This window comes from Arvicanthis niloticus, chromosome X (assembly GCF_011762505.2).
Source record: "Arvicanthis niloticus isolate mArvNil1 chromosome X, mArvNil1.pat.X, whole genome shotgun sequence".
In the NCBI taxonomy this organism is placed as follows: Eukaryota; Metazoa; Chordata; class Mammalia; order Rodentia; family Muridae; genus Arvicanthis; species Arvicanthis niloticus.
The window spans coordinates 1,532,642-1,545,124 of record NC_047679.1 but is presented as its reverse complement, the minus strand read 5'-3'; the positions used below and the strand labels follow the sequence as shown (position 1 = coordinate 1,545,124).

At 39.1% G+C, this 12,483-nt stretch overlaps 1 pseudogene; it reads right to left on the bottom strand.

Annotated features, from left to right (window-relative positions):
- Positions 1-551: 551 nt before the first annotated feature.
- Positions 552-5,140, bottom strand: LOC117694235 (MYND-type zinc finger-containing chromatin reader ZMYND8 pseudogene; annotated as a pseudogene).
- Positions 5,141-12,483: the final 7,343 nt, after the last annotated feature.

The window sequence follows — 12,483 nt, the reverse complement described above, 5'->3', positions numbered from 1 at the left end:
TAGGAAACATAATTCTATGGTCAACACTGCTCCGGGTACTGTCCTTTTCCTTTGTGGGTCCTGATTCATTCTGTTTTCAACAGAGCCTACACATAGGAGAGCCTACATGCTAGCCAGTTATGGTTGCCATGGTAAAGGTGGGAAGGCTAACGTGGAAAGACATTAAATATGTTCCCCAAAGCCACATCAGCAGAGGGGGAGTCCCACAATTAGAGATCAGTGTCATCTCCAAAACAGGACACAGAGCTGAACAAAAGTCAGCCTTGAAGGAGGTGTAATAACTGGGCAGGGGGATCAATTTTCACCTCGATTCTCTTCACATCTAAGTTAACCCTAACTACAAAGGTATCAAAAACTAAGCTTTCAGCTGCATCTTACCGAGAACAAACAGTCACAGGGCACTGTTGTGAACAGCCGAAAGACTCTGACACTGGCCTTGAACCCTGCAGGGTTTGGAGTCATTTCCACCCACATCTAAGAATGGCCCCAGCTGCCCTTTGGGAATATTTCCCTCATCTCTGGGATCTTTGGTGGTTCCTGCTTGCTTGCACCTATGGGTGAAGCATCCAAGGACGCCAGAATGCACCAAGTGGCCTCCTACCCAACTCTCCCAACTGAGGCTGACCTGTGCTCTTATCAAGGAAGTCCATGAACTCCTTGCTTGCACTGAAGTGGCTGGATGGGGCCTTCTTCTTGGGGTCCTGCTCCACATAGGAGCCGGTGTGCACAGAAGAGTTCGTATTGATTGGGCAGTGAGGCATGTCAGACAGGGAGATCCTGTGGCCAGTGCCCCGGCTCGGAAGGGGCTTGCTCAGAATGATCTTGGGGGACGCTGTCATGGTCAAAATTGAGCTTCACGTTCTGTTTGTCTGCCTTGGCATTGCCGGCGCTGGGGTTGCTGGGATCAAACAGCATTTGGTACTGACTATTGGGAGTTTAGGGCATCCTGAATGGGGAGTAATTAAAACCCCAAACTTCCTTTGTATGTTCTCCACATAAACTTTGAACTCTTGCACGGTGCTGTTGAAGATACTTTTAGTCTTTTTAACAGAAAAGGGGATTTCTTTAGACATGAGGTAGCAATTGACTGGAACCCAGGTTCTGTCATGTTGTCCAAAGAAACGGGCATCAACCTGTCCGTCTTTGTCCCTCAGTGCTTTCTCTGGCCAGAATGGAAACCCTTTCAGTTTTGCCCAGACCAAAGGGTTCACATAACCAATTGTCTTGTTTTTGGCAAGCTACAAAATAACATTCTGGACATACTTCAATTTCATTCATCTTACGCTCACAGATTTTGATGATGACTTTTGCTATTTGCATCAATTTGTGGTTTCCCCCATTATAAATAAGGCAGTTGTGCAAGATCCACTTGGCATCAGCCAGGAAGGCTTCGGAACAGCCGTACATCTTCATTTTTGCATTCTTTTCCAATGTACAAAGGACCATGGGGTGTAAAATATATTTCTCATAGTCGGGGTGCTGCTCCAATGGAATAGGCTTCTGGAATGCATCCGTCCCTGGATGCTTCATTTTCTGAATGGCAAACTTGAGAGGGTAGGACAGCTGTTCAATGGTCAGCATGGTCATGACTTTGCTCTGCGTCTCGATGCATTCTGCTACTGTAATCTTCTCACATTCAGGACAAAACCAATCCCACTCTGGCTCCCATGTCTGTCTCAGACACTTAGCGTGATAAACCCTGGGACAGACCTCACAGCAAAGGACTTGTCCTTCCCAGTGACAAACCCAGCAATAGAAGTCATTCCATCCGTCCTGCTCCTTATTGCTATTGTTCAGTAAGCTAGGTTTCTTTTTCTGGTGGGGACTAGAAAATACTTCAAGTATATATGATAATGTCTTTAAGAAACCTATTACCACATACTATTATAAAATAGCATCAAACTAAGAAAGTAATATTTGGAATAAACTTTACAAAAAGCACCTTGTATGTATATATGTGTGTGTGCACACGTGTATTTCACTAGAAATTAAGCCTAAAGTCACACATGTGCTAAGCAAGTGTTCCACCACTGAGCCATATCACTCAGGGCCCCTATTAACTTCTTGAGAAAAAGCTCACTAAATTCCGTAGGGTGGCCTTGAACTCACTTTAGCCCATGCAGGCCTTGAATTTGTTGCGGTCCTGTTTTAGCCTCTCAAGTAGCTAGGATTACAAGCTTGTGTCGGGGTCATCTTACATTATTTTACTTTTAAAAAATTATCATGTTTTAAGTTTTATGTTTATGGGGTATTTTGCCTACATGCATGTCTGTACATTATGTGTATACCTGGTATCCACAGAGACCACAAGAGGGCATCAGATCTCCTGAAACCAGAGTTACAGCTGCTACATGGGTGCTATGAATGAGACCCTAGTCCTTTAGAAGAGCAGGAAATGCTCTTTACTACCTTTCAAACTTTCCAGCCCTGTATTCATTTTCTTATTCACCACTGTGTTCTCGATTATAACAATGGTGCTTAGAGCATAGTAAGTTCTCAACAAATATTTTTTGATGAATACAATAATTCATTCACGAAAGGTAGACATATTTCATAGCATTCAGCCATATTAAAATAATATTAAGGTCCCTCTCTTCTCCTTCTCTTCTCTCTCTGTGCACATGCTCTTTCTTTCTCTTCTCCCCCCACTCTCTCTCTCCCTTCCTATGGTGACTCCCTTGGCCTCAGTCCGTGGGGCTAGTAAACTTGCCTGAGAACAGCTTCCCAATAAACCTTTAATATAAATAGTATAATAAACTAATGTAATCTAAAAACAATATTATTAAGTAGGAAAACCCTTTTGAATACTGCTTTGAAGAAAAAACCATTTTATAATTTACACATTTCTAATAACACACGACTGAAAATATTTCCTATCTTTTTGTACCCTAAAGTACTTAATCTCTCATTCTTGGTTATCCTAAAAATTTTTATTGGTGGTACTCAACTGAATAAAATGCTTCTGAGTGTGGGAGTTGTCTACAATTATTTGTTTTTATATTTTCTAAGAGTAAATCAACTCATATTTAATTCCTGTTGCCAAATCTATGCAGCAATTTCTTTAACTTAGTAAATAGAAAAAATATTGATTAACTGCCTCTTAGTTTCTTAAGTCTCCATAGCCTTTTTCCTAATTCATTACCTGATTGTAAACATCCCGATTAGAAATAGCTCATAAGTGTTCTTCATTATGATGCTCAGGACAAGACAAAAGTAAGATAGCACATTCTCCTCTGATAACAATTCGAGGTTCATTCTCTCAGAAGATGAATAGATAACAAAGCTTATTTGCTGGTCAATAACTGTTTCTATGTTCTGTATGTTCCCAGTTGGAACTTGGCCAAGATGGTAGCTAATCTTGATTGTCAACTTGACACATCTGGGAAGAGGGACCTTCAGTTGAAGAATTACCTCCTCAGATTAGTCTATGGAAATGTTCTTAATTGATAACTAAAGAAGGACCTAACTCATTGTTGGTGGTATCATCCCCAAGCACAAGTGATCTTGGTTATTTAAGAAAGATAAGTAAGCCTGACCCCAAGCAAGTCAGTAACCAGCTTTTCTCCAGTTTCTGCTTCTAGTTCCTGCTTTGAGTTTCTGCCTCAGCTTCCCTTGATGATGGACTACAAACTTACAGACTGAAATAAACTCTTTCCACTTCTGTGTTCCTTTTGATCATGGTATTTATCACAGCAAAACAGAAATCAAATAAAACTAACTTTTTTTAGGACACATCAGTCAAAGAACATTTATCTTATGGGAGGGTCATTTCTAAGTTTTCCCATGATGAAATCAGACACTTCTAAATTCCTTGTCTAATATTCTACATAAATAATCATTTAAATCAGACTGGGGCAAAAGAGGTAGGATAAAAAGTTGATACTAGAAAAATTGTATGTAGTAGCCTGTCTTCAAAGAAGCAAAGCAAAAAACAAGAAAGAGAAACAAGGGATCAAATCCTATAATTCCTTCTGGGCCTAACACACCAGTATGTCCAACAATCCACCCATCTTTTGGCAGGCTTTTAGAGTGATAATTTTCTTTGCTATGTGATTTACTCTGTCAGGATCCTCATTTCCTCGATACCCGTCCTCCACCCACTATCCCTTTGGAATAGCTCCACCTTCTCTCTTTACTAAATTGTGCTTAACTGCATTTCTCAGTACAGATCCTGGAAGTCCTTCTCTGACCTTATTCCTTGGAATCACTGTTTTCTTTGAGTTTTCAAAACCCTTCCAAGGGGAAAAGCACAGCGAGCAAATTACTGTCATGAACATAAAATACATCACTCTATTTCAGGTCCACTCTACCCAAGGGTTTTCCTATCTACTGGGCACATAAAGCAAGATAGAATGTGAATTAATTCATTACACAAGAATTTAGATGAGAAATCACTGTGTCTGAAATGTTTTGGAAAGAATTTGTCAGGAAAACACTTGACCTTGAGTAGGAGTTAGATAAAACAAAAGTAAAAGAACTGAGATGGAAAGGAACAAATTGTGTTCTGGAAATGGGAAATAAGAATCCCTCTAAACTATATTAGTTTAATTATATTTTATTATTTTATGTGTATGGGTATTTTGCCTGCATGTATGCATGTGCACTGTGCGTGTCCACTGCCGAAGGAGGCCAGAAGCGGATATCAGATCCTCCTGGACTGGAGTTCCAGATGAGCTGCCATGTGGTTGTGGGGAATCAAACCTGGATCCTCTGGAACAGTAACAAGTGTTCTTAACTGCTGAGCTATCTTTCCAGCCCTGAACTGTATTCTTTGATGCATCTGGTCCTTTGCTTCATCACTGTGGGTATAGAATGTATCATTGAATAAATGAACTGTGGAAGGCAGTGATATTTTCTGGTAGATAATACTCTACTGAGTATTGATCTATTGTCAATATTTAAGCAGAAAAATAGCTTCATTTTAAGATGATAGAAGAGTGTTAACTTCCCACATAATACAAAATAGTGTTAATAAAATAAGGGAAAGTAACCCATTTTAAAAATGAGTTGAAATTAGTAGAAATATAAACATGCGCTCAATAAAAAGCACTGACAACTGTTTTCTATTTTTATTTAGTGACCCAAAATGTCAATAGTTAATTAACATACCTACAAAATCCATCTTCAGTGGATTTGGCATTGTTCCTCTTTATTACAAGTTGTTGACCTTTTTGTGTCTGAAAATGTCTCTTTTGAGATAATGCTTAACAAAGCCTTCTACAAATAAAGACTTATGCACTCAATTAACCACTGCATATATTGTTTCTGTGAAAGAAATAAATGACTACACAAAGAGCCTATTTATTTATGGTTCTCAGAACAATAGTTGCAAAACTGCCTGAGGCGTTATCAGAGCATCTTTGAATAAAGGATCTTCTGCTGCCTAAATCTCACATGTATGAGCAGAAGGAAGGAAAGCTGTTAGGGAAGCCATTTCACCATGACTGGCTTTGAGCAATAACCATACAACAGTTCTTTCCCCTTGGTATCACACAACATATGCTAACTTTGTACATTTTTGAGACAGTCTCATGAATCCCACACGGCTACAAACCAGAGAAATATAATCTTGAATTCCTTCTTCTCCTACCACCAGCCCTCAAGTGTGTACCACCATGCATGGTTTATATGCTGCTGGCAATTAAACCCAGGGATTTTGTCATACTTGGCCATCACACTACCAATTGAGCAACATCCTCAGCCCACTCAGTGTCAACTTGGTACAACTCAGCTGTCCGGTTGTTTAGTTTTATCAACCCCATGAGATGGTTTGTATTGTGTGGATTATTGTGGGATATGTGCATGCACACATGAGATCAAGACAGGTGTTTATGGAATACAAAACCATAAAGTAGATCTCGGGGCTGGGGAGATGGCTCAAAAGTAGTCAAAAGCATTTCCTGATTTTTCCAGAGGACCAAAGTTCAGTTCTCAGGACATTCAGTTGTACCCACACAAGCCTGGTGGCTTACAACCTCTTGTAACTCCAGCTCCAAAGGATCTAAGCACTTCTTCTGGCCTCTACAGGAACCAGCACAAACAGAGCACACACACATATACACACACAGTGATTTTTAAGTAAATATCAGAGAACATACACAGACATGTCCAAACCAGGACTACCTATAAGAATTGGTCATATTTTTTCCTATTGGAGACAGTTCTCATAATCAGTTTCCTCACTCTTGCGGATAATTTCTCATAGATCACTATTTAGGTCTTTCACAATAGCAAAGAAATTAAGATGTTGAATTTTAACATGATAGAAAAAATTTTATTACTAAGTAAAAGCAAATCTATTTTCATGCAATTAAGAAAATGAACTGAAGTGTCTTGTTGAGTTAAATACAGGTTTAGTTAATTCATATGAAAGTACCTCAGGAGGTAATGAGTTTTTAGGAGAGCTGTTATCCTCAAAGAATCCTCATGAGGAACAAAACAATGAAAGTGAAATCAAATTAGAAAGGGAAATTAATACATCGTTTACACAAATATGCTAACACTAGCTAATATTGGTTCTAAAACTCAGCTATGAGGCCTATATGAAAACTAAGCATACCTCAATTAATACAAATGAGAGTGAACTAAGTCAGGCTATTTGTAAGTTTCCTCTTACAGTTAAGTATTTTCAGACCCAGTGTCATCTGAAGGCAAGGTAAAAACTGGAAATCCCTTTTAAGATCAAGTTTAGACACGTCTGTTCCTCTCTTTTATCAAAAAATCCAGAGCTGCTCACAGTGATAGAATTTGATAGTTCTTGAGAAATGTGATGGGAATAGCAAAAAGTCAACAACTTGGCCTTGATAGATAACCGACATCTATGTGAGTGTTCACATCAAGTATCTTACTATAGAAGCAAGATCAGTATTTAATGGAAGACATAAATTTTAGTGTTAAGATGTCTCTTTTAGTTCATTTAATTTGTTGCTTTGGACAAGAACTATCCTGTTTGTAAAACGGCATGGCTTTGGAGTCCATAGCCCTTTTTCTGCTGTCTTACATTCCTACCACAAAGTCAAGAACATAAGTACCTGCCCATCAAATAGCCTCAGCATGTTTGCTCATAATTTCCCAAATCCCAGGGCACCTGGGCCTACCAGATCCCAGAATATAGAAGGCAGTATACCTAAAAGCACCCTAACAAAACAAATCCTTTTCTTACATATTTTCAAAATTATTTTACTTGTGTTGAGAGAATGATCTCCATAGGCTCATATGTTTAACTACTTGGTGGAACCTCATCCCATTTGGTGGAACCATTTGGAAAGGATTAGGAAGTGTGTCCTTATTGAAGAGGTGTGGCCTTGTTGGATTCACTGGGGATGGGCTTTTAGTTTCAAAGCTTATGCCATTCCCAGTTAGCCTCTCTCTCTCTCTCTCTCTCTCTCTCTCTCTCTCTCTCTCTCTCTCTCTGATTTTTATCTCACCATGTTGTCTCAACATGTAAGCTCTCAGCTATTGCCTCTACACCATGCCTACCTGCCTCCCTGCTATACTCTTCACACTAATGGTCAGAGAGTCTGTCACCTTCTTGACCCATGAATCCCAAATTAAATGCTTTCTTGTATAAGTTACTTTTATCATGGATTCTCTTCACAGCCATGGAAAGGTAACTAGAACATTTAGAAGATAATTAGCCATACCTGGAAACGTGGAATAAAACTTTGCTGGGAAATGAGACATCAAATGAGATGAAAGCAAAACCTAATTAGCATGCTTATATAATAAGCCCCTCCCCCCAGCTAACAGGTCTTTAAAGGAGAAAAATAAAAATGTAAAAACCCATTATCTCTCAACTGAGTGCTAGCTTTCCCACCTTAAAAGAAAGAAGGGGAGGGGGTGGAGGCTATCTAGATGACGGGTGGGAAAGGGGAAAGAACCTGATGTAACTTGGTAGATTGGCTAATCAGAGGTAAAGTGCCTTCTGCATAGTGGAAGAGCTTGTGTCTACGGTAGCTTTCCACAGGGACCAACACTTAACACACCCAACACAAATAGAACTGTTGCTGATGTTGATCACCAGTCAAGTTCTACACACGCTACTTGGCCCATGTTTTATCACTAAACAGTCATAGCAACCATCTAAAATAGGCTTTAAATTTAAATTCAATTTAATTTTAAAGATGAAGGGAGAGAGAGGCATTAAGGGACTAAATAACTCATCATACTGGTTGTCTGAAGCTCACAACCATATGTAACTGCAGTTCCCAAAGATCTTTTAGCATGTCCTGGTACCATGTTTGTGCATGGTATACTTGCTATACAAGTAGCAGTAAGGAAATTGACTTTCTGACTCCTCCCCTTAGGCAATGTTGCCTCCCTGTGTTCAGAGTTGACTATTTCTTCAAGACCTTCACAGCCATTTCTTTCTTTCTTTCTTTCTTTCTTTCTTTTCTTTCTTTCTTTTTTTTTTTTTTTTTTTTTGAGACAGGGTTTCTCTGTGTAGCCCTGGCTGTCCTGGAACTCACTCTGTAGACCAGGCTGGCCTTGAACTTAGAACTCTGCCTGCCTCTGCCTCCCAAGTGCTGGGATTAAAGGCATGCACCGCCGCCACCACCACCCAGCTATCACAGCCATTTCTTATCCTTTTGTTAAAAGAACAATGCAGTTACCAGAATTACAGCAGATCTCTTTAGTCTAGAGAAGGCCCAGTATCAGTGTGCTAAGTAAAATCCACAGTCAATACTACATTATTAATTCACTATATCTTAATGATTGAATGCTGTTTTTTATTTACTACTGTATCTGTGCTAGATTTCTGTCACCTCAACCAATACTTGAGATAATCAATCTAAAAAAAAAAAAAAAAAAAAAGGTAATTTTGGTGCATGGCTTTAAAAGCTCCAGTCTATGGTAGAGGGGCCCCATTGCTTTCTGACTCATGGCAAAGCAGCATGTACTGTACAATGTAGGAGAACAGAATCATTCCCATTAAGAGCCATTTGACAACAAAAAGGGAGAAAGGTGCTGCAAAGATGGTTCCGTGATACGAATACTTGTACTTTTGCAGAGGACCCAAGTTCAATTCCCAGAACCCATATGGCAGCTCACAACCACATATAAATCCAGTTCCTGGGGATCTGATGTCCTCTTTTAGCCTGTGCTTGGTACCAGGTTTGTGCATGGCACACACACATATATTTAGGCGCTCACATGTACACAGAAGATAGAAATAAATAAATATTTTTAAAGGTTTTAAAGAAAAAAGAAGTGATGAGGGTCCTATTTCCCCTTCAAAAGCACATTCCTTTAGTCCTAGAAGTCTTCCAGTATGCCCCACTGAAGTGCTTCCCTATGTTACAACAAAGACACTCAGGACAGGACCACTGGCGACATTCAAGGTGCAATCTATACCACCACCCCATCCCAAAACCTCAAACCGTTATAAAACTATTTTTGTTTTTAAATTAAGATAAAAAGATTTTTTAAAGTTGTTAAAGAAATGGTGTGACTACAGAAATGTTCTATAAACTCAGAGGCCTTAAAACCAGATCTGTGAAGAGCTTCTTTGGATCATTTGAAAAGAGTTAGTTTTGTGGACTTATCTAGATGTAGCTCATGTGTTAACACTACAAAGTTCTAGACTGTCTTTTGACAATGGTAAGATAATCAGTCATGATTAGTTCAGTAAGAAATGTCCCTCATAGACAGTCAGGTACTAACACTTGACCCCCTGGGACTGGAGTTATAAACCATGTTTAGCCTGCCATGTGGTTGCTAGCCCTATCAGACCTGAGCCCCTGAGCATAGTTAACTCCTCTGCCTGGCCTCCTGAGCAAATTTTTGAGACAATGTATTCATGTTAGAAAACTGTTGTTAACACACATAACAGTGATTAAGTTTAGATGAAACTCGGGGAGATTGTAGAAAACAGGCCTACCTTGCTTCTAACGCCAATATTCAGCTTTTGTGTCTGTTTTATCAGTGTTCACATCCAATTTACCAACCACTTGCAAAAAAGTCAATTCCCTCACTTGACCAGTAATTGGTTTTATACACAAGTACTCCATGTATATCCTGAGGCCAATAAAAGCTTTCATTTCATCAACAGAAGCATCCTTGGAGTTCTTGGAATAATAGTAGTTTGGCTTTTCTGCACCCACTGGATAGGCACATAAATTTGTCTTTTCTGTCAAATTCTGCCAGAAGTGGTCCCTGATAAACAAGGAGAGAAAAATCTGTGCTTATGCTTTATTCAGTGATGTTACCTGGAATGTTCACTGGTCCTTTATCATTCCTACTGAAGCTTAGATCCACATTTGGTGCCACAAAGTTTCTAGTTCAATTTTGTCGATCACACAGGTATCTTCCCTATCATTTGGTTGAGGAGCACAGGCACACCCCCTTCTTCCAATACTGTCTTTGATTTTCAGAATCACCACTTTCACTTTCACTCAATGCTTCATCAATGCAATCTTCACTTAAATCAGAAAGAAAAAGGTAATTTTGCTAAATTTTCCCTCATCAGACTCAGAATTCTGTAAAATATCCACCACTTGTTGAACTGAGTAGGGAGATGACTTCACCCATTACCTGTTGAAGTTCGTTACTTGCTAGATTCATGGTCAATTCCCCCTGCCTCCAAAAAATCACTCCAAAATACAGCCCAAACAGATATTTGCAATAGGCAGCCGTTTGCAATCATCTGACATCATGCTAGGACTAGACATAGCAGCAATTGGATGTTATCTTTAGCTCTTGGTAACGAGGCATCTGCTATTCCCACTATACCGGGAACTCAGTAGTATAGACTTTTACTTCATTTCCACTATAGCAGAAACTTAGTCTGGTAGGGCTAGGGCCCTGGGTCATCTGGAAGAACAGATAATGCTATAAACCATGGAGCCATCTCTTTAACCTCACCTTCATAGTTCTTAACTGGGACCATTGTAGGAGAGAAAAAAATAAAGAGGTAAGATTCCCTCCCAGGTTTTTGGTTTTCACAATAAAATAATACAGACAAAGAAGGTTGGCAAACAAGTTTTATTTAGAAGAGGAAGTGAAGGTTTATGAAGAAGGAAAAGTATACCCAGTCTACCGTGTTGCTTTCCATCTCTTTAAAACACCAGGTGTTCTCTTTCTTTGATGAAGAATTCATGAGCATTCTCCCTATTATAATAACATAAATAAAATAATCTTGATCATTCCGTGCATTGTGCCTTTGACAGTAATTTTAAGTTTTGGACAATGAGCTTTATTATTTTTACAGAAGTTTAAAAAGGATTTAAAAACACAAATATTTTTGTATGTATTCCTTGAAAAGGTGTTTGGTTTTATTCTATTAAATGATTATTTTTCCAGTGGAAGAAAAGAAATAAATGTTTTTAAGCTTTGTAAAAGTTATAACAATGGCTCGGATGTGGTTTTTCTTTTTCTAACATTTCATGTGCTAGAAGTTTTGTCTCTGGTGCGGTAGTGGTAAGAAAAGACAGGATCCCTGGGCTGCTAATAGAGGGTAAATTAAATCATGTGAGTACTACCTTCATGAGTGAATTAATGCCTTCCTTTAAAGACTAGATTAGTTTTCCAAACATTGGGCTGGCAGGAGTCATTTAGATTTCACTAATTGACTGTCACAAAGGTAGTTTGTTATAAAGCATGCAAGCCTCCCATTTTTCTTCTTTCTGCACATGCCTGCTTGCTTCTTTCCAGCACACATGGAACACATGAATCCATTGACCCAAACTGAGCAGATTCTAATGTCATTCTTCAAAAGTGTGAACCAAAATAAATTTCTCTTCTCAAGTCTCACCCCTCCTTCTTCTCCTCCTTTTCCTCCTCTTCTTCTTCCTCATCCTCCTTATTATTCATCTCAGGCTAATCTGAAACTCATCCCATTTGTGTCAGCTTCCCAAATACTGGGGACACAGATATGCACTACCATATTCAACTTAACTTCTTTTCTTTGTTTATGCTAGAATTCTGAGTTTTTCAACCTGTTGGTTGGGACCCCTTTGAAGCCTGAGTGAGCCTGTCACAGGGATCACCTAAGAGCATCAGAAAACACAGATATTTACATTATGACTTATAGCAGTAGCAAAATTAGTTATAAAACAGTGTCAAAAATAGTTTTGTGGTTGGGGATTACCACAACATGAAGACCTGTATTAAAGAGCCCTAGCATTAGGAAGATTGAGAACCACTGCATTAGAGCAACACATAATGGCCTAAGACAATAAACTTGAATACAGTTTTTGTCATTGTTGATGGCAGTCACTGGAGATATAATTATTAATGTATTACTGTCAAAAACACAACCCCAAGAACTAATATTCCTCATTATACTGAATATAGGCTACTAAAACTTAGCATTCTTTAAAAATAGATTAGATTTGATAATTTTCTGTGTATGTTTTGCCTGCATATATGTCTGTGCACCATGTGCATGCTTGGTGCTGATGGAGGTTAGAAGAGGGCATTGGATTTTCTGGGACTGGAGGGACAGATGGCCGTGAGCCACCATGTGGGCACTTAGACTCAAAC